Source organism: Haliaeetus albicilla, chromosome 5 (assembly GCF_947461875.1).
Source record: "Haliaeetus albicilla chromosome 5, bHalAlb1.1, whole genome shotgun sequence".
Taxonomy (NCBI): domain Eukaryota; kingdom Metazoa; phylum Chordata; class Aves; order Accipitriformes; family Accipitridae; genus Haliaeetus; species Haliaeetus albicilla.
The window spans coordinates 25,659,548-25,685,732 of record NC_091487.1 but is presented as its reverse complement, the minus strand read 5'-3'; the positions used below and the strand labels follow the sequence as shown (position 1 = coordinate 25,685,732).

Here is a 26,185-nt window from a genome sequence, read left to right as displayed (position 1 = left end):
CAGGGTTGACTGGCAGCACTCCCTGAACTTATCATCCAGCAGGAGTAATGAGTTCTCAGAGATTTGGGACATATGTTTTCTACCAAACTGAAAAGACAGATTTAGGGCAAGACTCCAAGAATTAGAGGGTAGCCTCCCTTACCAGGCACAAGGCAGCACTTTAGTAAACAGAAAGAAGAGCACAAAGGCAGCTTATAACCAAGTCTATTTCCACTCCTGGCAGTAGCTACGTGATAGGCCTCTCTCATACAGAGCTTTCACTCAGGTTAGCTCTGTATCCCATAGACTCACAGATAGACACTCTTGGTGGCTGGGCCTATATGGAACAATTTCAGAGGGGAAAAGGTGGGTGAGAAGACATTAAACTCTCTGCTAGGGCTTGTTGCATGTTCCATAATTTTTTCTTCTACAAAATGTCTACAGATTATGATGCTATCTTTATTCCTTCATATCAAAATGGAAGGCAAGCACAATGGATGGACCTGACCTGTACTGCAGCACTCTCGTCTGCATTTCCCTTCCTTAGCCACTCCTAATTCATTTCTTTCAACAACCCCACCTCCAAATAGCTTCAGACAGCAAATAAGAACATGGCAGATCACTACAGGTATCTGCAGGAATAGGTCTTCACATGTAGAATCCAAAAAGCTCTCCTGACAAATAGTTCAGAGAGGGCACATAGCTCACCGCTTCTACCAGATGCATATTTTCTAGAGATTTGTCCAGTCTAGTTTTAAATTCATGGCAAGCAGCAGAGATGGTATCACTTGTCTTGAGAAATTTTTTTTCTATCTTTGGTCCAAGATTTTTCTTTAGTTCTAGTATCCCTACAAGACTTGCTAAAAAGGATCAAATGCTAGTGGGAGCTTAAAACATTCAGTTTATTTGCAGATTGAATGCACTTGGGTCTCTCTCCAGCCCCCGATCAGTTCTTAGGCTTCTCACTTGGATATACTCAGCTTCTTGATCCAGAAGAGGAAGTGATGTGTCTGCACAGAGACAAGAGGGAGAAATTGTAGCAGCCATTCAGGAAAGCAGTCATATAAGGCAGACTCTTGATCTGAAAGAGATCTAAGGAATACCCCTTTCCCCAGTTCACACAAGAGTAATATCGTTACAGGAACGTGTAACAGCGCTTCTGAATCCAGCCAGGTGCGCTCTGCTTAGGTTCAGCAATCCTGGTCTTGTACACCACTTAAACGGTGAGGGGCAACACTACTTGTCAGTACTATTCTGCTGAAGAAATGCCCAAGAATACTCCTCTGCTTTGGCCCCCATTTACTTAATTACACACTCCACTCCCAAAATGGCAGCCTCTACCCATCAGGATCCTTTCTGAGAGGCAACAAGAGGCTTTACCGACTCTGTGCTGCTATACAAAGATATGTGGATCATTAACTCAAGGAAGCCTCCAGCTTCACCATTAATCACTGGCTGGCTCAACACCTGCATTTTGCAGACAGCCTTCACTGAAGAAAGTTTGCAGCTGGCCCAGCTCTGGCTGAGCTTCCTCATACCCACCAACTATCTCCACTCTCCATTTGTCAATTGTAAGTGATAATTTCTATTCAATCTGATACATATTATAAGAATATAAACAAATGCCTCTGGCTGTATCATGGCTGTGATCACTTCCCTTTATAGCCATCATTTATTACAGGCAGACAGGTGGCCATTCATTGGAATGCCGAAAAGGCTATCACCTGGACAATCACCATGAAACACACTCACATTTGCATTCTTCCCAAGCATACCAGCAAAAGAGGTGTGTGATTTCTGGAAAAACTTCACTATGCTCCAAAATTTCTTCCTTTCCCAGCCATGTAAGTCACGGGAGCAAATCTGAATATTACCAGCCTAGCCCATGAATGAACACCAGATTTCAAATTTAAACTTATTTAGGATTTTTGAAAATAGGGACGGGATCTGGGGAAGCTTTGCCTCCAGTTGCTTCATTTTATGTCTTACAGTTTTGATAGAGAATATGTGCTTTTTCTAAATATTGACTGGTTTACTTCACAAATGTATACAAAACACTGAGATGGCAGCACCTTTGTTGCTCAAATGGAGTTTGCAAGAAGGCTTGTTATCTACTACTGTCAGGCACAGGTAGTGTTTCATTTCAAAAAGACCTTGGAATTCATATATAGGAATCATTTCACCTCCCTTTAAAACACTGTCACCTCTAAAACAGATATATGTCCGGTTACTTCACAACTCAGGCAGCAACAGTCAGGACAGAAAGTGAACAGTATTGCAGTAACGGCACTTGCAGAACACAAAATATAGTTTACACATTTGTCAAATTCTAGAACAATAAAGTTAACATTAGCTCTTGCATCAACATGAAAGGACCTCAGCCTCTGAAACACTTCAATCTCACAAGCACAGCATAGCTGGAGATCAGTGCAGTATATTAGTTCAGAACGGACTTGCATAATCACAGGTTCAGCAAGTCCCTAGCAGCAATTCTGTGAGCAGGACCTGGGCTCTGCATGTAGGCCCTGGTACTAGTTAACTTGTTAGACTGTTGGAAACGGGACTTTGCACAAAGTGCCACAAGGACAGAGCAAGGAAGACTGGAATGGAAGAGTTGCTGTAGGATCTTGTAATAGCTTTTAACTTTACTAACTATCCATCATTCTCAAGATTAGAGCTTACATTGATTGTCATAGCAAAATGTGCATTATCAAGTTCCTAAGAACAGACAGACCAAAGGTCCATCACACCAAATATGCTGTCTCACCAATGGCTAGCACCAGATGCTTGGGAAAGAATCCACCTTCTCCAAGTATACTCTTCTAGCACCCAGTCTTTCAAGGAGTTTATAAGGCCAAAGGCTGTATTCAAACCATTCCATTTATTAGCCATCAATGGACTTGAATACCTAAACTAATTTATATTTTTGGTCACCCACAACATCCACTGAGAACAACTTTTACTGGTAAATTCAACTTGATACTTGAGAGTATTTCCTTCTGGTCTTCACGTAGCACCCAATGAAACCTAGAGACTTATTCACGAGTTTGTACAACTTTGTAGGTGTTAATCACAGTTGACCACCCATTTCCCATCATGCACACACCTCTCTCCAGTGCTGTCCTCCCAACAGGTACAGATGAGAGTTCCTTTATTACTGCCCAGCATAGCAAAGTTATTATTCAGTGATTCCCCAGTCTATCAGCAATGTAGTCACATTTTAGGGCACAAAGGCAGGCACCAGACTTGAGATGTTAATGCCCAGTGACTCTATCTGCAGACCTGGGCAAATCCCTTTGCCTCCTTTTACCTTTACTTCCCTACCTTCAAGCTAGATGCAACGCTTCCTTACTTTAGGAACATCATCTGAAGTTACACTATAAATGCCTGCGAAGCATTTTATGAACATGAATAAAGGTAACCAGAAATATATTAAATATAACTCCCCAAATTTCCACACTGTGTCCTACCAAAGATCATTCTGATAAGACATAGGTACAACTGAAAGACATTAGCTTAGAAACAGAGAAGAAATACAGCAAACACCTTTACCACTTCAGTATACGACCTGGAGATGGAATCAAGGTGGGTTAGAGCAGAGCTTCACTCAAGCAGATGGCATGTGACTTTCAGCATCATGGATACCTATGAAGGGGCTGTAATAATATTCCTGCATGTAACAACATAGCTGTTCTCAGCACCTTGGGATGATCCTGTAAAACAGACTTCTGGGATAAGCATGAAGCTTGAGTAGGTGCCATCTGTGATCATGTCACTCAGCTGGGAACCATTGCTGCCAGCATGCTCAGCAGAGCTTATTGCACATCAATGCTCATTGCTCAAGGGACTTTTTAAAAAGCAGGAGAGGCAGAAAGCACACAGTCTGCCCCCAACCTTCTGAGCCACAGAGCAAGCTGTAGGCTTGGTGCACACATAGCATTGTTGAAGATACTTTTCCACAGAGGGATGCTATTGGTGTCTGTCCACTTTCATCCACCAGCCATCCTGAGATATGCTAAGAATTTCAGCACATAAATAATAAGTCAGTTGGTATCACCCCAGGTAAACAATTCACTGGGTGCTACACCTCCCTCATGGCCAGTAGAGATATTTGTTTTCACTTAAAATCTGTGCAGGCCCCGGGGATCACAAGGTCTTCTGGTAATTCTGTCCTCATGTCACCTCACATTTAGTCCTGCCACTACCAGTTTTCTGTCACACACAACACTCCAAAACAAAGCAAGATAAGCAGCATCATGTACCATCGCTCCTAAATCCTCCTCTGGCAGCACCTTTCTTCCTTCAGAGCTGTGACATGCAGCAGTACCTCCTCGTGTTCTCTTTAGCACCCATTTAATGAGCCTGTTGTCCACAAATTTGGTCAGTCCCTCTTTGAACATGCTAGTGCTCTCAGGTACCACAGTCTCCAGCAGCCAGGCACAGAAGCTCTTTCCTTTACGTGCTTTCAACCAACCTCCTGTCAGCTCTGTGAAGCACTGCCTTGTTCTAGTATAGCAGAATTCAGCAAGTAACAGTTCTCCATTTTCCTTATCTATTATCTTCTTCCATAAAGGCAACTTTTGAAAGCACTTCCACAGAGGTTTTTTCCAGATACAACCAAAAATTCGCCACCTTCACTATAAGGGATCCTTTCCCCCAAACAGGGCTTTTTACTACAACAAGCCTCCTCCATTTCCCCTCACTCTGACAGTCTATCAGCTGCACTCATCAGCCCTTGCCTTCCAAGAGGGTGCTGAATTCCTTTCCCCAGAGGAAGAAGATGGGAGAGCAAAGTTAAGGGACTTGATGGCACTAAAAGTGGTATCTAAAGACACAGGTCCTGGGCTTTCAGTTTAATGCTTAGCCCAATAGATGAGGCTGTCCCCTGTGCACATGGCTGTGTTCATGACCAAGGGACACACTAGTTCCTTCCCAGAAGAATCAGCTTAGAAAGATGCAATGATTGGGACTGAGGATGTAGACAGTTGCATGCCAGAGATAAAGGCCCTGCTGACTCTACTTTTATGGTGGTAGCTTGCTGAGGCTGTTGCATGACAAAGAACTGGAGTCCAAAGGCCAGTTTGCAGCAAACTGAGGAGAAATTATAGTGGTTTTAGCCCTAGCAGTCAGTTAATACATGCGCGGATACTGCACCAACAATTTCACTATTAAATTAAAGGGTAGGACACTTCTTTCCGTGCAGAGGCCTTCCAAATAAGGAGACTCCAGCTTTTAAGGCAGCCAGCCAGCCGTGGCACCATAGGCAAGATCTGCATGCGGAGCCCAGAGGTAAGTGAATAGCTAAGTCTATACTGTCTGTTGTGTAAAGTGCACAGGAGTGTCTCTGAGCAGGGACACACCAAATCTAGATTGCTTTAAAAGTACTGTGGAAGCCTTAGGCTATGAAGGCATGTGCAACACAGTTGCTGCTCCATTGGCTTTTTAATAAAGCACTGGTCCAGACTGCCTTAGTTCCAGTTCAAATTTCAAATTTGGATTTTGCAGGCAGGAAACAGGACTGGGATCAGACCCCTCATTTGGGGGCAGTGACAACAGGGAATACCCAACTGTAATTAACCTAACTACTGAAAGGAACCTAACTGTAATTAACCCAAACCTAATACTGAATAGAAATTAGTCCTAGTAATTGATAAAAAGTGAGTGGAGTTACCAGGCAGTGATGTGTGGACTCCACCAATGTCTCTGTGTCTCTCCAGGATTCCCAGCAGAAGCAGCGATGAAGCATTTTTCTCACCTCCTCCCTCACTCCCACAAGACAGTTTTCAAAGCAGCTGGACTGCATGCATGACTATATGCTGTCCACCTGCACGGCTCTCCCCAGCCCACAGAAAGGGGAAGAGAGGGATCCAGGAAAGGCAGGACCGTATGCCAGAAAAGAAAGTCCCTACCAAAACCATCTGACCCAAATGCTCACAGATCAGGCAGGCTCACAAAAGCATCTCGGAGAGGTCACTGGTTTGGTTGACTGGTTCATTGGCAAATTCCCTCTTTACGCATCCAAGCTGTCTTTCCTGTGCACTACCTGTGAAACATGTATTTCTAACCCACTATCGAGCACAGGACAAAGCAGTCTAGCTCTGGCTGAGAACTGGTTTGCCAAAAGACAGCAAATGGTAGAAGCCATCCATTACAGCTGAGAACACCATTTTGTATAGCTGTTTGATTTCCTTTCCAAGGATTTTGTATCTGCCCCTTTCCAAATTTATTGTTTCGTCACTCTGATATTTCAAAACACAATAAGAATTCATGTGCTATGACAATTATTATTTTACATACTGACAACTGAAAGTTCTTGCAAGCCTTCCCCCAAATTAATTACCTTTGACATAATTACAATTTAGGGGAATGTTTCTGCTTCCTGTTGAAACTTAATATTTTTCATTTAAAAAAAAAAGATGTGCCACAGTGCTCTGTAGTGGTGGTCTAAGTCCTCACCAAAGCTTCTCAGTGTGGCTGTCAAGGTACATCAAAGGAGACATAATCCACCAAAAAAGCCCAGCCTAGTGAGAAAAACAGAAAGAGAAGCACATGAGCTCTAATACCCAGGAAGAACCATTTAACAGTTCAAATCTACATAGCCAGTTAATTTGGATTTCATTTTGCATGGAAAATTAAACCTTCCGCTTACACTTCCATGCTATTCTCCAAACACCTGCCCTCAGATGAAACAGCCTGTTTTTCCAAACAACTCAGCCTGCTACCTAGCTCTGAAATTCTTCTATTTCTGCATTAATCTGTGACAGAGGTGACCAGAGCTGAACACAATACTCTTAGGCTATCATTCTACCATTTTTGTGTTATCTATAGTCTATAAATTTTTTATTCTGTTCTTAAACACTGGCTGGTGAAAAGTTAGACTCTCTGCATTTCTAGTTGAAAAACTGATACTTAAACATTTTAAAGCAGGACCTAAAAAGATGAGCAGAATTCCAAGATTGTTTGTTGGTTTTGTGTGGTTTTGGTTTTTGTCTGAGATGATGTTTACAGCACAGAGAATCTGGAGGTGCAGTGCCCAGATGTGTAAAACTTAGCATCTGTAAAACTGCAGAGCAAAATTGGAAAAAGGTTCAGCTCTCCCCATAACAAATAAGCCTCACTCAGGATAGTCCTAGAACTGAAGGTCAAAAAAGGCAAACTCCAACAGCAATTTGGTACACAGTTTGACATCACATTGCAGGTTCATCCACAAGTCCACAAACTCTCTCTTACTTTGAGGCATTTTCCCCACTAGGGAAAATATGTTGGATGAGAATAAACATATACACTGAAACCTCGTCATGGTTTAACCCCAGCCAGCAACTAAGCACCACACAGCTGCTCACTCTTGCCTATCCTGCAGTGGGATGGGAGAGAGAATCAGGAAAAAATTAAAACTTGTGGGCTGAAATAAAGACAGTTTAATAGGACAAAAAGGAATAAAATAATAATAATAAAATGACAATAATAATAATAAAAACATAATTGGAATATACAAAACCAGGGATGCTCAACGCAATTGCTCACCACTCGCTGACCAATGCCCAGTTGGTTCCTGAGCAGTGATTCCCCCCAGGCCAACTTCCCCCAGTTTATATACTCGGCATGATGTCACATGGTATGGAATACCCCTTTGGCCAGTTTGGGTCAGCTGTCCTGGCTGTGTCCCCTCCCAACTTCTTGTGCCCCTCCAGCCTTCTTGCTGGCTGGGCATGAGAAGCTGAAAAATCCTTGACTTGGTCTAAACACTACTTAGCAGCAACTGAAAACATCAGTGTTATCAAAATTCTTCTCATACCAAACGCAAAATATAGCACTATACCAGCTATATACCAAAATATACCACTATACCAGAAAGAAAATTAACTCTATCCCAGCTGAAACCAGGACAGACTTTCATCTAGTTTTCACATACATGCATGCAGTGTATCGCTTTGAACAGGCCACCTGGATTAAATAGAAATTAATTAAAACAATCCCTCATTTTTTGCTATTTAAAACTTAAGAATTGGTAAAGGAGGGGTAAGACAGGACTTTTTATTACTCTTAGATGGTGCTAAGAGGACCCATAAATACATCTCTTCTTCCGATGATCCCATTCATCTTGCTGCCTTTCCTACTCCTCTTTGCCAACCATCAGATCCCAGTAAACAACCTCAAGTGAAATTTGCAACTGTCAGATAAACATTAAAAATGCTTTTCTTGTCCTTTCCCATTGATAGTCCCATTAATATTGTAATAGAACAAAAAGTTATGAAAAAGAATGTGTGCTGGTTTTGGAAGTGAATGATGCAGACAGCAACTGTGAAATATATACACTTGAATATGCATAGACAAAGAGATACAGTGCACCCACAAAGAAGAGTGTATACACTTACATGTAATACTTTAAGATACAAGACTCAGTTCTAACCTCATGCTACTGTACACTGTGAAGCAACTCCATTGACTTTTGTCTGGTGTAAATTCAACACAAGTAAAATCAGAATTAAACTACTGTGGCTTTTTTTGAGAAAAATATCATATCTACACAATTTTTCTGTGCTGTTATTTTTTTTAATCTTTATTTTTAGTCAGAGGCTAGTATTACAATCTCCTTTTGCCTATTTAGTACTTCCTCACAGCATGCAAATCTCTGGTTGTGTGTCTACTGCTAATAAAAAAAATCTGTACCACAAACTTAAATGAAGGAGTATGAAAAAAAAAATTATAAACATTAAAGTCAATCTCTTTCATTCAAACTTGCCCTTTAGACACATATTAATTCAAACAGTATCCACTAAAAGTCTCCAAAAAGGAGCAGTACAGTCCTCCCAATCCTGCAATGAAAATGTTGTATCTGGTGTCCTCTGTCCATCTGAAACCTCACTGAAATCATTGACAGTTTTGCAAAATGAGAGACTTCAAATTTGAGTCAGGTTCCAAAATAATCCCCAAACTGTCTTAAAACATCATGAGGTATTGTTGTCTCATATATACTTTTTTATATATATATATATATATATATGCATATACATGTATTGGATTTTCCTATCAGGCTTTTACATTTTCTGAGCTTTTAACATTCTACTGTTTCAAGCTTTTCTGTAGAGATAAAAGCTTTGCATGCTTTTAATAAAATGAGAATTCTTCAAGGGAAAGCAGGATTTCAGAGGCTAGAGTTTTAGGAATACTCCAGGTAGAGAGGCAGCTGTGATGGGTTGGTAAGTGTGCAGGGAGACTCCACAGAGACAAAGTCTGCCTGAGAGGCTTTCCCTGCTTGAACAAGACCTTAGCTCTCTGAACAAAAACGTGCTGCCAGTCATATTGTTCTAATTCCCAATTTAGTAAAATTTTGTTGGGTCATTTCATAATGTCAGGCTGCATTTAGACGCTTCCAGTCATCTATTTGTGAAGTCCCTTAATGTTACACGCCTAGAATTCACTCTCTTCTGAGCCCTGTACTTTTCAAATGCAAGTCCTACATGCTTATACTTCTATATGCAAGCCAAAAGATACTAGACTGGGAATGCTGACTGCATCTTTCAAATTCATAGTTCTCTACTGTTCAGGTCAACTGTCATTTTGCACAGAAATCATTCCCTAGTTGCTTATATTAAGCAAAGATAAAACAAAAGAACAACAAAAAAAGGATGTTACTTTTATAGTGTTTTCTAACATCATAGAAACAGACTGTCAACATTCTCAAGTTGCCAACAATCTTGAAATGTGGTATATTTCTACCTGGTATAAAACATCATTGCAAAAGCAAAATTGTTTTTTGATGTTCTCATCAAAGTCACAAAAAGGTCAGTCAGTCTTATCAGATTTCAACTGCTCTAGTGCCTTTTGAACTGAAATTTGTTTCATTCATCCACTCTGAAATACTGATTATGGAAAAATGCCACTTTAGACTTCTGCTATTTTAATCACAGATCACCGAAAAGTAATCAGCTTCTGGAATTTGTATTAAAATTCCTTCTGAGTGGCAGTCAAGTTAGGTGTAAGGATTGCAGTTGGATGAAATTAAAAATTCACATGAGACTGTCTATGTTGCAGACTTAAGCTTAAAGTAGCTGAGAGCAAGGGACTGTACTGCAGTCACGAAATCTGGATAGTCGGGAGGTACTGTGTGTCCTTCCACAGACAACATATTCTACTGAGTTAACATAAATACAATGACTACAGCTGGTCACACTTAAAGAATATTTCCCCAAATACCTCACAGGAAATGTTCACCATCTTCTTGGTGCTTTTCTTTGTAATTTATTGCCAAATAATCTTTGGGCTGATAGTGCACTACACTTCAAACTAGAACATGATCTTACAAACATTAGTGTCTACCTTTCACAAGTCGCCTGAGAGTACTACATTTCAACAGCAACATTTACTGGAAGAGTATATATGAAGATGTCAAGTTCCCTCACAATTAAATTTTTTTCGTAAGTTTGTTCACAAAGCAGCTTTCCCGTTCTAATGCTTTTTGATTTAGATTTGTGACAATTTATACAAACACCTTGCTCATATTTGTTAATTTAGGGATTGAATAACAGTTTTTCAGTTACCTCCCTTTATTTTGTACACCATGTTACCATTGTCACAAAAATCTTCTTTTCTGGTAAGGAGAAAGGTTAACTGCTTACTCTGGTGTCTTGCACAGTTACCCCACAATTCACTACCAACCAGCTACAGCTCCAAAATGGCTTTCTGTTCAAATGTTCATTGAAGCAGGTCAGTTGAGGTGTCATGGAGTACAGGATGAAAGAGCTTTCCACTGACTTGCCCTCATGCTGTCATTTGCATGAGGGCAGTAGGGCTATAAAGAGTTCCTCTCCTCAAATGGGATTTTATGCCTATATAGCATTAGTACAAATAAGGAAAAAGAAAGAGACAAATTAGGAGCAGTCTGCTGCTGGACATGCCCAGGAGTAATAGCCATGAGACCCTGTCATGGAGGGACTTCGATAAGCAAAGGATTCACCATGCCTTTGTTGAGATGGAAATGCAGCCCACAGCACCAACACGAAGTTCAGTCTGAATCTCACACTCTGTTTGCAGTTCGTTTTTTCTTGAGCCTCAGGGAAACAAGCGTAGTAGAGTAAGGACAGAGCATAGGGCAGAGCTGGAAACCTTCTTCGACTTACCAAAGCATCATCAGAGAGCAAGCATCAAGGAAAATAAGCACTATGATGATCCATGTATTAACTTCCTGCCCTCCAAGGTCAGCATTTCTTAAACCATCCAGGACATTACATTCTCTGCACAGTCTCCAGCCATTTAGCAATGGATGGCAAAGGAAACTAAAGCTCTAATGGGATGAAGTGTCAAAGAGAGCTTTTTATTTAAAGAACTAGAGAAAAGAAAAGAAAATGGATATTTAAACTTTTATCTTGAAGTTAGTTAATATTCACACTTAACTGCTGAACTGGCTAAATTCTTTTCTTTTCTTAAGGACCTTTATAAATTTCATCATTAATAAAATCAGACATTCAATTAGCAGGGAATTTCTGATTGCTAACTGAGATTTCCCCCCCAACAGTTTCTCTTTTTCGTTCTTTCTAGTCTCTCTATTTTCCCCTCCTACCCCTGTGTCCCCCTTCTCTGAAAAACCAGGGGAAAGTGAAAACTGACTCCATTAACCTCTGTCATTACCTAAATCCATCTCTTAATTAATATGAGTTAATATGATTAATCAAAATAATGAGACAAACCTATTAAATTAGGGTGTTTAAATTACAAATGGAAGTGGTAAAGGCAAACGGGCTGATAACAAATAGCTGCAGTCAGAGATGGGGTTAGCTCTTGAAATGATATGTGACAATCAGCAGAGAGAATCTAGAATGAGGGGAAATCAGCAAGATCCATGTAAGAAAAATATTCTACATGCACAAAGAATGATGTTGTTCAAATGCCTGGTAGTATTTCAGAGGATCAGGTGTGATAAGATAATATTTTAATCCTTTTCATGGTGGAATATAATATAGATAACAATACGATCATCAAATCTTTCAGCTTGCAGTTAGCTTCAGTAGGGTTGGATGGTACAGATTTTGCCCAGTTAGAAGTCCCCAGTAGCAGTTTGCTGAGAACTCTGAAGCATTTGTTAGTCATATTAACACTGCCCCATGGAGACAAGATTGGACAGGTCACACGTTTCTAGATGGGAAGCACACAGCCTGAGCAAAAGCCTGCATTCCCAATACTCCACCTCTGATTCTGACCTTCTTTGTGACTTCAGGCAAGCACCATGAACTCCTCTGTCTTGCTTGGCTGATTTAGATACGCCATTCCTAAACGTAGTTCCATATTTTCTCTAAACTAGAATCTTGAAATCTGGTAAGCTCTGTCACTGCAGTCCTTTGAGTGCTGAAGAGAAGTTATGCCAACAGTGACCTTTCCCCAAGAACTCACTGACAGTCAGAGTTTCTCATTGGATTTCCATCACTCAAATACCTGTTTGAACTACAGTCCTGAAATCTGTTTAACTCCCTTGTTATAGACCACCAATTAAAGCAAAAATAATGTCTCTATCATAGGTCACTGTAACAACAAAAGTGATATTCATTTTGGGAGGTGATTATGTGGAGTGGGAGGTCTTCCTGTTGGAGAAATCCATTAGCAGTTTCTATTTCAGTCAAAACTATCAGCAAAGGAAATAAATGTAGCACAGGACTGATGGAGGTAGAAAACTACACTTCAAACTACTGCCAAAACATTCAGACATCAAACAGCAGGAGGTGATGGTGTTAATATATATTTTTCAGGCGCAAGGAACCCCTAAAACTAGAGGTGGGGAGAACACAACCGTGTAGATAGAACATTTCAAGACCAGCCCCAACCTTTATATCGTTAGTATATCATTTGCGATCTCTATATAAAGTTGAGAGCATGCTAGAGGCTGTGGGGTTAATTAAACATAAAATTGATGAAGACGTCTTGCAATATATGATTTACAGGCCACTTTAACTGCCTTAAAAAGGCTGCAACTGGCCAGGATGTGCTCCAAATAGTAAAAGAAACCTCTCTCTCCATGGCACTGCACTGAAGTGGCAGCACGAGGACAGTGAGATGAAAACAGAAGAAAAAGAAAGGTCCAGCAGTCACTCAGCAAGGGAGGAATAAGCTTAGAGATGGCTGGTTAGCCAGGGGAGATGACAATAGCAGGAGAAGGAGGCACAAGAACCTCGTATTCGTAGCCCCAAAACACCCTTTCTTAGCTGGCTTTAGACTGAGTTATGGCTGGCAGCATTATTTTGTGAGCACTGGTGCCTGACCTTCAGCATCACAGAAGATGCTGTGGAAACCTGAGGAAAAGAGTGCTGAAGCAGCAAAGAAGGAACTTCATTATTAATTATAATCTCATATTGGGCATTATGCTTTATTTACTTTGCCTGTCTTTCTAGCTTTGTCACTGAAACAGGCAAAGGTGCAATCTTTCTCCAGGAGGAAGCACAATTTCTCAAGTCAGCAATACCCAATTAATAAGGTCATGAACACATATAAAATGATGGGAAGGGAAAAAAGGGAACACAGAGAAGATTCGGAGAGTAGTAATAAACTGCAGTTGAGTCATTATTTCCATTTCCATGTAGAACATCAACATCCTACATTAATGGCTTCCTAAGAAGACATGAGTGTTGAGAATGATCACAAACTTTCAAAGGAGCTTGGTAAAGAAGTTTGGAAAGAGCATTTCCAGCACACCATATGGAAAGGCATAAGTATTTGGAGGCTGAGGGGCTGAAAGGCAATAGGATGAAATAAAAAGATTATCACAGGTACTCTATGCTTGGAGTAATGATTGGGAGCTACCAGAGTGTATAGTACAACTGGTGTCAGCCAAACACAGTGCTTTTCAATTGATGAAGTGTACAAGTAAGTAATGTTTCAAAATGCCCACTTCCACAGAATTGATCTGATGCTCACGTATCACCAGATAATTACCACCACCTTCTCAACCCCCTTGAAAGGCAGCACAACCATAGTGACAAGGTGCTATTCCATTTCTATAGCCAATGCCTAGCTTAATAGACACATTACTAAAGATTGCAAACACACTAATTCATAGTAGAAAAAAAAATGTTTTTCATTGCCACATCCTGCTTTTCTGAACAACAGTGTCCTAGAGCCATACTTGGGACAGTACTATTTCTCACGTTTTTAAATAAATTTCTCTTCCATCAAACACAAGCAGGTTACAATACAGTCTTCTAGCAAGGACAACCTTCTAGACAGAATGATCTAAGGAATGTAGATGACACTGATGGCCAGGCCTACTTGTTGACACCTACTTCTGGGTGACAGATATAGCATGAGGAAAAGAATGAAAGTTCTCTTTAAAACAAAAGCATAGAATTTTATTGTCATGGGCAGAAAATGTACTAGTGTGTTATTGTCCCTCTTTGGTGGAGGGTTGAATCAAGTTCTTATAGTACAGTTTGGATGCAAGAGGGATTTAATTCCACCTCTTTGTACACTTGCCAGCAAGGATTCAAATCCCATAGCGAGTCCTCCCTCCTCACCCAAAGGAGGCACTTGGGGCAAGAAACTTGCCCTCAGGCAGCCTGTGTACCATCAAGTGGAGGAATAGCCATGTTCTTCCCAGTCCCCTGTCCTCTCCTACACTGTCAGCACCCGCTGCTTGAACAAGAATCTCCTTGGAGAGCAGTCACCAGGCAGCCTCATCTGAACTACCTCTAGCAAGTGCCTATTGCCCACCCTGAAGCAGGAAGACTCTTGTTCTTAACATTTATCATTTGATTATCAATTCATAGTTCACACAAATGTCCTGACCTTTGATTCCCAATAAGTTTTGAGCCTGTTAGTCAGGTCTCCATCTGGATTAGGATTTCTGTATGTTACCAAATAGTAATAAGCTGCTTAGTTTGTTCAAACTGATTCTGGACTGTGAAATGGTGCTAACACAGCACAGGCTCTGATTTTGAAGAGGAAGGCTTAAAACACTCCACTCCAAAGCCTCATTCAGGGCCATTCACACAAAGGCTGTTGCTGACTAGTGACTTTATTTTTCATCACAATTGATCAGATGAGCAGCAAGCAAAGGACACAAACACCTCTGGTTAGGAATCTCTTCACTAAGAGGAAATATTTAAAGAAAACCCAGCTTCACTGTACAGTGTTAGTTTCAAAATGCTGTAAGTGTATGGGCACAGCTGTGAATCTTGTTCACTTTCACAGGAGAGCAATAGAGAAGTGGGGAAATTGGAAAGGTTGCTGTTGCAAAATTGAAAACATTGAATACAGATGCTGTGATCAATTCCCACTCCCTTTGTTTCCTTAGAAGAACAACTTCAATGTCAGATTTTCAGACTTATAAAGGTCTCCACTCTTTTGTGCTCAACCTGGAGAACAGAGAGAAGAGATCTTAAAATTCAGCTTAAACTTTAGAGTTACAGCATCTAAAGCTGGAGTCAGGAGGTAGGATTACACTTCCCTTCTTGATACACTCAAAAAATTTCCAAAAGTTCTGCAGTTTCTTTGCAAAAACTGCACCATGCAGCTGGCACTGACTGACCTGTTATCCAAAAGCCATGAAGAGCAATCTGGAGAAAGACCAGCTTTGTCTAGCTGCCAGCCCTGCCATGCTGTCTAGATTCTGAGAGTCCAGCTACATTCCCTCTGTTCCTTCAACTAGCAATAAAAGGCTCTGCAATGGAAACATTTAACCATTATATGGATGGTGAACAAGCCACAGAAAGATCCAGGCCTGTCTCCTATAGGCCTCCTGGCTTTGCAAGCCCCACCAGGAGTACAAAGCAGCTGGTCAGGAAACTCAGCAAAATCTTGCAATACACCCAGGGGTGTCTCTCAGAGAAAAGGAAACATTTTCAGAGGCAGTTTTACTCCTTTGGAGTTATTACTTCAAGGTGTGCAAGAGGACCCTCTGCATCCATTTCTTTAGGCTCTTTGATTGCAAGTCGCTGCAGTAGCTTCTAATTATCTAATGGTTTGTTCAAGCCCTGGCTTCTTTGCCAAGACTACTGTCAAGGGGGCCAGTCAATGCCAGCCGTGGTTCTGATCCAGATGTCCACTGGCAATAGACTGGGGCAAACTCACTCCAAAGGCCAAACAACTATTGGAGAATGCTTTCCAAGCAGTAGTGGAGCTGGATGAAAACCAGTGCTGTAGAAGTGACCTTGCACTTAAATAAGCAATACCAAGTGTCTGGAAGGAACAAATCCTTCCAGTTACAAGCAAGCACAACAATAATTCTAGGAAGTGGAAGGTGGTGAATCAAAGATCTACTCAGATCTCTTTTGATAGCACTGATTAGCAGCCCTGGTCCAAGTGAGCAGAGAGGGGAAGAGGCCATGTATCTGAAACAAACAGCCCTAGGACCTGCTCCAAAACAATGGCACTGAAAACAGGAAAAGTAGAGCGAATGTAATGGCAGGACTTGCTTCCATACAGGCCAAAATCCCAAAGTTCACGTCTGCACATGAAAGCACGACAAATCAATCAATAGCTCCATTCCTCCTCCACACGGAAAGGAAACAGGAGAATGAAGGGGTCTGTGGCATTCTGCAGGCACACACTGCATTCAGGAGACAATGATGTAAAACTGCCAGTCCTCCCTATGATTCCAAGTAAAATTCCTTCATTTGCCACACACTGCAGCCCAAGTACAGAAGACACTTGCAAGAACTCAAAAGAGAGACATGGCTTAAGCAGCTGCCACAAGTCTGCCCATGCTTGGGCAACTATCTAATTATCTCCCTAACATCTCCCTCTCTACCTACTTGTCAGCACCTAACCCATAGAACTGCTCATGGTTTGGTTTTCTTTCCTCCTGTCTTTGGCATAACCAGCTTTGTTGGGAAATAATTTGTTGAAATCTACATGTTTTGTAGGAACTCACTGTCCTGAGGAAACCTTTGCTAGAGAAGGCTCCCTAATTTGCATTGGGTAACACAGAAGCCTGCATGTAGAAGGAGACCTTCATGGGATATGAGAGATTGGGGCTCAGGTTCCTGGTCTACTTTTCTGGACCTGAGACTTGAATTTGGCTCTTCCCCAGCATAGCTAAATGCCTTGACTGGTGTAATTTCTTCTTCTGGGAACATTCTCTTCTGTTGGAACTTTTTCACTCTGTGTGAATTAATAAGTGCTTCTTTGGCAAGGGCTCAGTCCTACAGCTGCTACAGCACTAGCCTGTGGAAAAGTCCAGCTCAGCACTACCCTGTGGAAAAGTCCAGCTCAGATTTGCTCCAGTAAATATTTGCAGTATCCCACATAAGAATCCTGACCACCTGTATAGTGCCTATCCTGCAAAGACAGAGAATTTTCTTTTCCTCGGACAAAGCTTCACAGAGTGCTGATTTAATTACACATGGAACAGAAAAAAAAAAATCACAAAATAATTCTTTGGATTTGAGAAAATGAAACATATATGAGAAAAAGTCTTGGTCCACAGAGACTCTGGTAAGCTTTGCTTTCTGCCACAGACACGTCACTTTCCTTGCCAACTGTAAAGTTGCTCTAGGCAGGTTCATTAGCAAACGGCAAGAAAGAGCTGCCATTTCTTCCAGCCAAATTAAGATGAAAGAGGGGGGCCAATGGAAGTAGAATGATCTGAGAAAGGCTTAAACATTAATGCTATTAAATCAGTGGTAGTGCCATTGCAGAGAAAGAAGGCAAGGATAAAGGGCTCAAAGTGGTTGCAAGGGTCACTGACCCTGGCCACAACCACTGTGAGAATGCAGGGGTACTGCCAGGAAAGCAGCACTAGTATTTACAATGGGATTGGCTGTTGCCTCAGCTCAGCGAATCCAGCTCCGTTGGAAGCACAAAAAAGGAGAGGACATAAGCCCGTGTCCATTCTGAGAAAGAAACAGGATGGTGCTGCAGTTCTTTCATGAGGGGGACACATAAGACTCTGGGTTTTCAAAACAGCAGCTTTGCCTGCAAACAGTTTTGCTTAGTCTCCTGAAACCTTCTAATAGGAAATCTTACTATAGAGACCTCCCCTCAGCCTCCTGATACTGTTCTTTCTGCTCCCTCTAACTCATATCTTCTTCTACCTGTTTGGCTGTTCCCCATCTTTGCCTATTAATTTTCATCCAAAGCTTCTGAGTATTTCCAGTATTTCCCCTCCCTTGGATCTGCAAACCCATAGATGCAAAGAAAGGGGACATAGCAGAGCTTTTTCCCACTTGGACCTACTGAGACTTCCTTAGCACCCTTTTAATTTCCCACAGCTTCCCATATTGACTCCTACCAGTAGAGAAGGCCAGAAATAGCCTACCTGCATTCTAGGTTGAGGAAGAGGGATCTAGAGCAGTATGGACCAAGCAAAGTCTTCAGAATAGTCAAGAGCTCTAGGTGTAGGTTGAGGGCCCAGAAAATGAGACTGAGATACAGCAGGCTAGCCTGACTCAGCAAGTTGACTGAGGGTGGCAGGTTGGAAATATAGCCTAAGCTGTTAACAGAAGGCTTCTTCTCATGGCCAGAAACACACTCATAGGGAGCACTTAGGAGCACAAGATGGAAGAATGATGGTTCTTGCAAGTTATCTACATATATAAAGAGAGAGAGACTGTATACATATACACAATACATCATCTGGTCATCCAGTTTGTTCTTTTTGAATACTGGCACAGAGAAACACAGCAGGGTTGCATACAACCTCAGTATGATGCGAGGACAAAGATGATGCTTAGTCAACAGGAATCTCTTCAGCATGTTGTTTACTTCACAGAATCATACTTAAGGGCAGAAAGACCATGTGGATGCCCTCCTTTATATTTCAGGCCACAGAATTACACTTTGAGCACAATGGTAATGAGTTTAAATTACTCTTTCATTGAGGCACTGGATAGATGCTGAGGATATGCAAAACAAGAAACATCCTTGCTAGTCTTTCCAATATTCAATCATTCTTTTATTGAAAGAAATGTACCTTATTTTTAATATAAACTACATTAGCAGTTTTAATATAAACTGCTCTAGCTTCCAGATGTTGGTTCCTGTTGTTGTGAAAGGGTCCTCTGATCATGGTGGGGGGAAAAAGTGCACCTGGCATTTTTTTCTCCATGAAGGTACTTCTACACTAAGTCACTTCTCAATGTTTTTGAAACTAAACAGAGTTCTATTTGCTCATTCCAAGTCATCTTGCTTCCTGTGCTGTGCTCTTTTCAGTTTTTCTACCTTCCTTTAAAAACTCTATACTAGAACTATATTCTACTAGCTGTACATGCAGGTTAAAAATCACTCCCACTTCCTGCTCCTGTGGTCAGCTCTAAGGAATGCAATCTACAGAATAGAGGACTGCAAGATACAGTACTTGCTCCCAAGCGTATTACTTTGTATATGACTGCTAATACATATTTTGTTAGAATTAGCTTTCCTCGTGGTGCTAATCGCTTTATATAAAGTTTTTCTCATTATTTATTACCCTATCGTGTGACATTGCAAAACTTAAAACTCAGCTATGGTTCATAGTTACTTCCAAATCGTGGACGAACCTGTTGAATAGCATGGAACTTGATATCAGTTCTTGCCCAATCCCCTGGACACTCTCTCATTCAGCAATACTTCCCACAAATGATGCCTTTGAGCTCTCTTAGCTAACTGGTTCTTAATCCATTTAACAGGCACTTTACTGATATAGTGTAATACTAAAATTTTAGCCAGACTATCATGCAGTACTAAGTCAAATGCTTTATGAAAGTATAAGTACATCACATATACACAATTGCCTTTAACAATCATTCTTTGAGATTACATTCTTGAGATCAAGGTTTTTTTACAAGACCTAGTTTCCATAAAGCTATACTGACTGGCATTAATTATATCCCTATTCTTTAGCAACTGACTTCCATATCAGATTTTTCCATTGCTCCCTTGTTCTTTTTTGACTTCTGGCATACAAAGGCAGGGCAGGATGCAGTCACAGCATGGTTGGGAATGGGAGAAGTGCAGGAGAAATGTATAGTGATATAGTCACCCCAAAGGCACCACGAAACATTACTAACAAGAAATTGCAGCCCTCCTAGCTGTCTTCCATTCCATATCCAGGGTGAACCTTCTCCAGGTGATCTCATAGTCCTTCAGATAGCGAAGAAATCCCCAAATTGAAGAAAAGCTGTTATCAGTAATTTGGAGATTTCCTAAGACCCTTGACTTGCTCATTTAAAAGGGTTTCCTCATTTTGGATGTTGTTTAACACTCCCTTGTGGTAACTAATGGACTGGAAAGGCCCACGGATCCTCATGTGATATACAAGCACATTGTCCTCTTCAGATATACAGCAAAAATATTTTTTGCATGTGTCAGGTTCTGCAGAGTTTAAATAAACTACACAAGACTCAGCAGGAATTTTGTCTAGCATGTACAGCTTTGGAAGTCTCTTCCCACCATGGGTTAGATTATGTGATCTTCTACAAACAGAGAAGCCTGCCCATAAGAGATTTAATTTGTTTACATAAAAAAAGTAAAGGCGGAAATCACAGAGCCAGAGAACTGAAAAGGGATTTCAGCTCTGAAGCTTTGTAAAACCTTTAACGTTTTAAGCCAGCAAATGGGAGCTGATAAACTAGTATGACTTTGCAACAGTCATGTAACACAGTTTTATGCCTTGGGACCCACATCAGTCAATTTGGGACTTAAGACTCTGAACCAGCTTATAGGACAGCAGGGCATTTAAAAACATAGCTAAGGACTTTGGGGTGCTCTGAGAAAGATATTACAGGACTGCAGGGTTATCAGGGTTCATGCACCAGACAGCCAAAGAGTTTGCTGCCAGATTCATACCCCAAACACAGACCTATGCTCTGGAGCCTAACCTCTCACCATGTTTCTCAGTTTCCTGGTTTCAGGGGAGGGCTCAAAACTATGAAAACTGGTGTCATCAGGTGGCTCCTGTACAAAGCCTGAAGCCACAGCCTGCCCTTCCCACTTCTCAGTGCTGCAGTCTCTGCAGCTTTTGGCAGTTTCCTCAAGAGATGAAGGAATTCAGGATCTCTATCAAAAAAAGGACTACTCTGCCGCAGCTGAATACTCAGCATTTTCATGTCCATCTGTTACTATATGGCTACACAGCAAGGGTTTGGGAACAAAACCTTCCATTGAGGCAGAAAGCAAGACAAATAGTAGGCAGGGCTAGTTTGACAAATTACAGGAAGTCATTCACAACCTTGCTTGAGTTAGCAACTTGTCTGTAAGCACCTATGACTACATGTTCTTCAATGCACAAAATAACCACAACTGCCAAGCCTCTTTTCCACTAACATGCCAGCTACTTTTTACACTCTCCACTAGCGTCCAGGGATGTGTTTGTTCCCAGGTGCCTTCAGACTCTCTCATGAACCACAGAGCAGCTCAGATCTGAGAAGCCAAAGAGTACACAGGGCTAAAGCCAGTTCTGAGCTTAGCCCTTTCCCCAGCACAAGCAGGAACATCAATGTTCTGAGCTGCACCACCTGGTCAACACCACCTGAAGACAGAGCATCAGTTGTGGAGCCTAAGCACCCTGCATTTTTTTGTGCAATAAAAAGACCTTTTATCAATATATTTTATGTTAGCTTGTCTTCTGCATAACCTCCCTCTGGTGTGAAGCGAAGGCCTAATCAGTTCCCTGCCTCAGTTACACAGTCAAAGGATCAAACTGTACTCAGCGATTCCCTTGCCACCTTGCCTGACATGACCATCCACCAGTACCTCTTCCTGCCTCGCCATGGAGCTAGCTGCTGTACACTAAGCTGATGGCAGCAGGCAAGACTAGGGCTTCCCTACATCTCGATTTAGCAAAATGGTGGCCTTTAAAGGAGGCGAACCACAAGACAGTGATTTTCAAAGGTCTCCACTGCACCTTTCAGTGTGCACTGGTCCCCAGAGTAGCCAACATTCATTTGTTCTGTTAAATTCATACATAGTGCAGAATCAGGCTCTCCTAACCGTCTTCCTGCGGAGCTACGGGAGTGACATGGGCCAGACTCATATCAGCAACTGGCACATATATTTCTGAGTCTGTGCCACGATCGACATGGAACAGTTGTGCAGTTGTTTAACCCCCGTGAGAGCCTGGAGCGCTGTTCACTGAGTGTTTGCCATTCTGAGACGAAAAGGAAGATTGTTCAAAGATGTGACTTTGAAAGGCTCTTCCAGATTTCTGACGAATTTTTGAAAGCAGCAACAAAACAAGTACGCACAAAAGAAATTGGCGGGAGGCTGCGGTACCCTGAGGGATGATGGTGACGGAGGGCAGCACCCAACTGCTGGGTGGGGAGACAGACACGCAATCTGATGCCGCCTCTCTCCTCCCTGCCGCCAGGTAAGCGACCGAACGCAGCGCAGGGCTGCCGCTGCTCTTCCCCGGGCTCCACGGCTGCGACGCGACGCGACGCCGCGGGGAGGAGGGCGGCACGAGCAGGCCTCGAACCGCCGTCCCGGAGGCGACAAAGCCCCGCCGCCGGGGCCGTCAGGAGCTCCCGGCCCTCCCCGGCACCAGCCCTGCCGCCAGCCCGCCTCTCAGCGAGGTCACTGCAGCTCCACCCGGGGACAGTCGCTGCGGGCAGCCCCTCCGCCCCCTCCCCGCAGCTCCCGGGGAGGCGCCGCAGCCGGCCCGCGGGGGCCCGCGCCCGCCCCGCCGCCCCAACCGTGAGGCTTTGGTGCCCCTCTGTGGCCAGCGGCCGGAACAGCAGGATCCGGCCCCCCCGGCCGGCCGGGGCGAGCTCTGTCGGCCCCGAGAAGTCGAAGTCGCCTGTCGGAGCCGCCGGTTTGGAGCCTCCCCGAGGAGCGGCAGAGAGAGCGGGACCTCTCCTGTCTCCTCGTGAGCAGGAGTGCGGAGCTGTGAGATTGCTCTGTTTCTAAGCACAGGCGAGAGTAAAAATGGCAATAAAGAATATTTTTTTGCTTAGGAGAAAAGGCTTCAACAACTCTGCCTGCTGTGAAGGGCGATGGAAACTCCCTCTCTCTGTTCGGCTCCTCCAAAGAGCCCGAAGGTAGCAAAGGAAGCACGCTTTTTTCCCTGGGAGTGGGGAGGGAGGGGAGAACATATTTTTGTGAATGGGAGGCACTTATTCATGATAAAAAGAGCAGGAGCCACCAGCCTGATTTTCTTCAAACCCCTCTTTAAACACACGTAGGGGGAAAACTTACTTAGGGGAAAACAGTATGTGCTCATAAACTTTGCTGACTGAATAGCTGACTGAAAAGAGCTCCAGGCATAAATGAGACAATTCAAAGGGAGTTGGTAAAAAAAAAGACACCAATGGATACATACTCACTGGGCGTACACAGCCTGGAAGCAGTAAGACACTGTCTGGACAGAAGTGGAGTACAGAAGGAAGAAAGAGGGTGTTCACAGTACAATGCAGGCACCCCGTGTATAGGGGTACAGACATTTTAGTGTGAAGCAGAGGGACATCCATCCATCTGCTGGGATTACTCCACACATATTCACTGCTGGGACTTGCTATCAGCTGTTTGGCAGTACAGATTTATGAAGAGAGAGAAAATAAAGCTAAATTCAGCTAGTTGTATTATGACAATGCAAAAGGATGACCTGGCAGGTGACACAAAGCAAAGGAGAATGCAGGCTGCATATTAAGAAAACCTGAATAGGCTCTCTCCCTTGGTATGAATCAGTTTAATCCTCTTTATGAACAGCTGAAGATGAAGAGACACTGGAGAAAACAGTCCTGGGCTGGTTTCATAAGCCGGGGTTTTGCAGCATTTGTACCAATTATTACCTGAATCCCTGCACCCTAATTCTAATCTAATTTTTGGCCAAACCAAGACTTTTAATGTGCAATGATCTTCCTAAATCTATTCTCATGCTCTGCAGGAGAGGGGGAAAAAAAAAAAAAAAAGCAGAATTCGCTTAGAAGAAAACACACTCACCTCCAGGCAGAAAGCATATAATGAAATTATGAACACCTACCTTCCAGCAATAGCAACATGGAGATTACATTTTTACTGTTTTCAGAGTAATATGTATACATGTAACCTACTCAGTACTCGCTCCTTTCATCAGCCAACAGCCACTGCTGCTGTCACAGGACAGGCAGAATAAGCTACAAATATCAGCAGTTTAAACTTATGTTGGACAGTAAACTAGAGCAGCTGAAGCGCAGAAGCATATTCCCTTTTGGTTTTTAAAAATAGTTTGTTTAATATTCATCTTGAAAAGAGCAAGCAGTACAGGTTCTCAGTTGGCACTTTAAGTCGAACCACTATATCCATATAACCCACTGTCCACTTGATTCGTGGCTTGTTAAAACAAGAATCTTATTGTGACAACAGGAGCCTTTTTTCTTAATACAGGGAGACATTTTGGTTTTTTCAACTAGTTCAGTTCAAACACTTGTTCACTGAGAGCTGAGAAACCAACTGGGAGTTGAAAACCAAGAAAGCTCATTTTTCTTTCACAAAACATTAAGAAAAACAAGGTGTGAGAGTAGAAATTAAGCCAGTTTAAAATACTGAAAGAAATGAACAAACAGAAACAATCTGTTCAATTCCCTAAGTATAGATGGACTTTTTAGACTCAGATTTCAGTAAAAAATATTTTCTTAAGCTTTAAGTAAAACTATCTTCAACAGTCTGGATAGATAACTAATAAAAAAATTTAAAGCTATTTGTGCACTGTAATTGAATTCCAATTTCAATCCAGTTAGATCTTGACACAAATTAATCTTCTGATAAAAACGAACCCATGATCTTCTAGTAAAATGAAATGTAAAAGTTAGGATCCCGAATGTGTGCACATTAAACTACACCATTGCTTGATTCAATCTGGTACGGGTATAGTATATCCTTCTGGTCAAGAGTAGTATCATACTTAGCATACCGGCCCATATGTATTTGCCAAAAAAGAGGGCAATAGTGAACACCAAAATAAAATTAGTATTTCCTTAGCAATTTAAAACATAAAATTGCATGAAAAAATTAAAATAGATTAAAGATCACATTTCCTGCTTCTCAGTTTGAGTCCTCAGTCTGAATCCGTATACCCTTGCAAACTCATGAAGTGGAAATAAAATTGGACAAAGAAATTGGATTTTAGCTAAATTTCTTAATCCAAAGGACAAGAGAATGCATCTGATGGATTACATTAATCTTCCTGGAGTTACATGGTGCTCAACAGTGAGAAAATTCTTGATTTGCAATGGATTTTCAAACTCCTGCACAGGAAAACAGAAGTTTAGTTAGAAAAGCAAATACAGAGGCCATTTCCTCACTCCAGAAAACTGAGAAATCATACTAAGTACCAACATTCTATCTGATCCTTGGCACATAGGAAAGACAAAGAAATACCTTTTGGCCTTAGCTCTATGCACATAAACACAACGGAAATTAAGCTTCTGCTACCCGATGGGCTGATCTCCCAGACTGCTACAGCTAAAAAGGATTCCATGAAATCAGTTAAATGCACTTTTCAGATAGCTGGCATTTAAAAAGAAATCACATTAATGCTAAACATTAAAAATACCACCATACACCTCAAGAAGACATGGGTTTGATTAAACAAAGAAAAACCCCATGAGGTACTGCGTTTTTCAAATCATACTGAAAATTTATAAATTGTACACTTCTCAGACTAGAACAGGATAGAGAGAAGAGCTTCCAGCTTCCAAAAATTTCTTGATTCTGAACCCTAAACTGTCAAATCTTTACTAGTCAACAGGCTGAGTGCTGGGTATTTTTGCTCAGTTCAGGATTGAGTATTTTAGATCATAGATAGTGTTCTAATGACAGGTTCAATACCTCATTTACAACCAGATGGAAATATTACTTTCAAAGAATTGTTATTTTTGTGTCCACACAGTTATCTGTTAGCAGAAATAATTTTCATTTCTCCATAGACTCCAACAGTGAAAACACTTCCTAGCAAACATCTGCCCTAACGAAGGCAGGGGACTTTGAGAATCAGTTCAAGTAGTGGGCATCTAAGCACAGAACGTTTGATTTTGTCTGAAGGCATCCATCTCACTACTTTACTCATCTTGTTCCCTAGTGTGCTGTATCTGCTCTAGAGAAAAAGCTGTGTTTTGACTCTGTTGAAATCAGCAAGCAGAAGTCCCATTACCTTCTTCAGGGCCTGCAGCCTACGCACTTTAAGACAGAGCACACAAACTGCCTTGTGTCATGCCAAGCACTGTGTCAGCATGAGGCCATAATCACAGAAATAACAGATATCTCTCCTTGAGGTAGTTCTAAGACAAGCGCATCAATGTGCTAGAGAAACAGTATCATACAGTAGCTACTC

The 26,185-nt window shown here is 41.9% G+C and overlaps 1 long non-coding RNA gene across 1 annotated transcript in view; it reads right to left on the bottom strand.

Moving 5' to 3' along the window:
* Window positions 1–6,097: 6,097 nt before the first annotated feature.
* Window positions 6,098–26,185, bottom strand: part of LOC138685321 (uncharacterized) — a 63,279-nt gene continuing 43,191 nt past the window's right edge. The window contains exon 3 of the long non-coding RNA XR_011324556.1: window positions 6,098–6,500. This is a non-coding gene — a long non-coding RNA (uncharacterized lncRNA). The remainder of the gene's footprint in view (window positions 6,501–26,185) is intronic.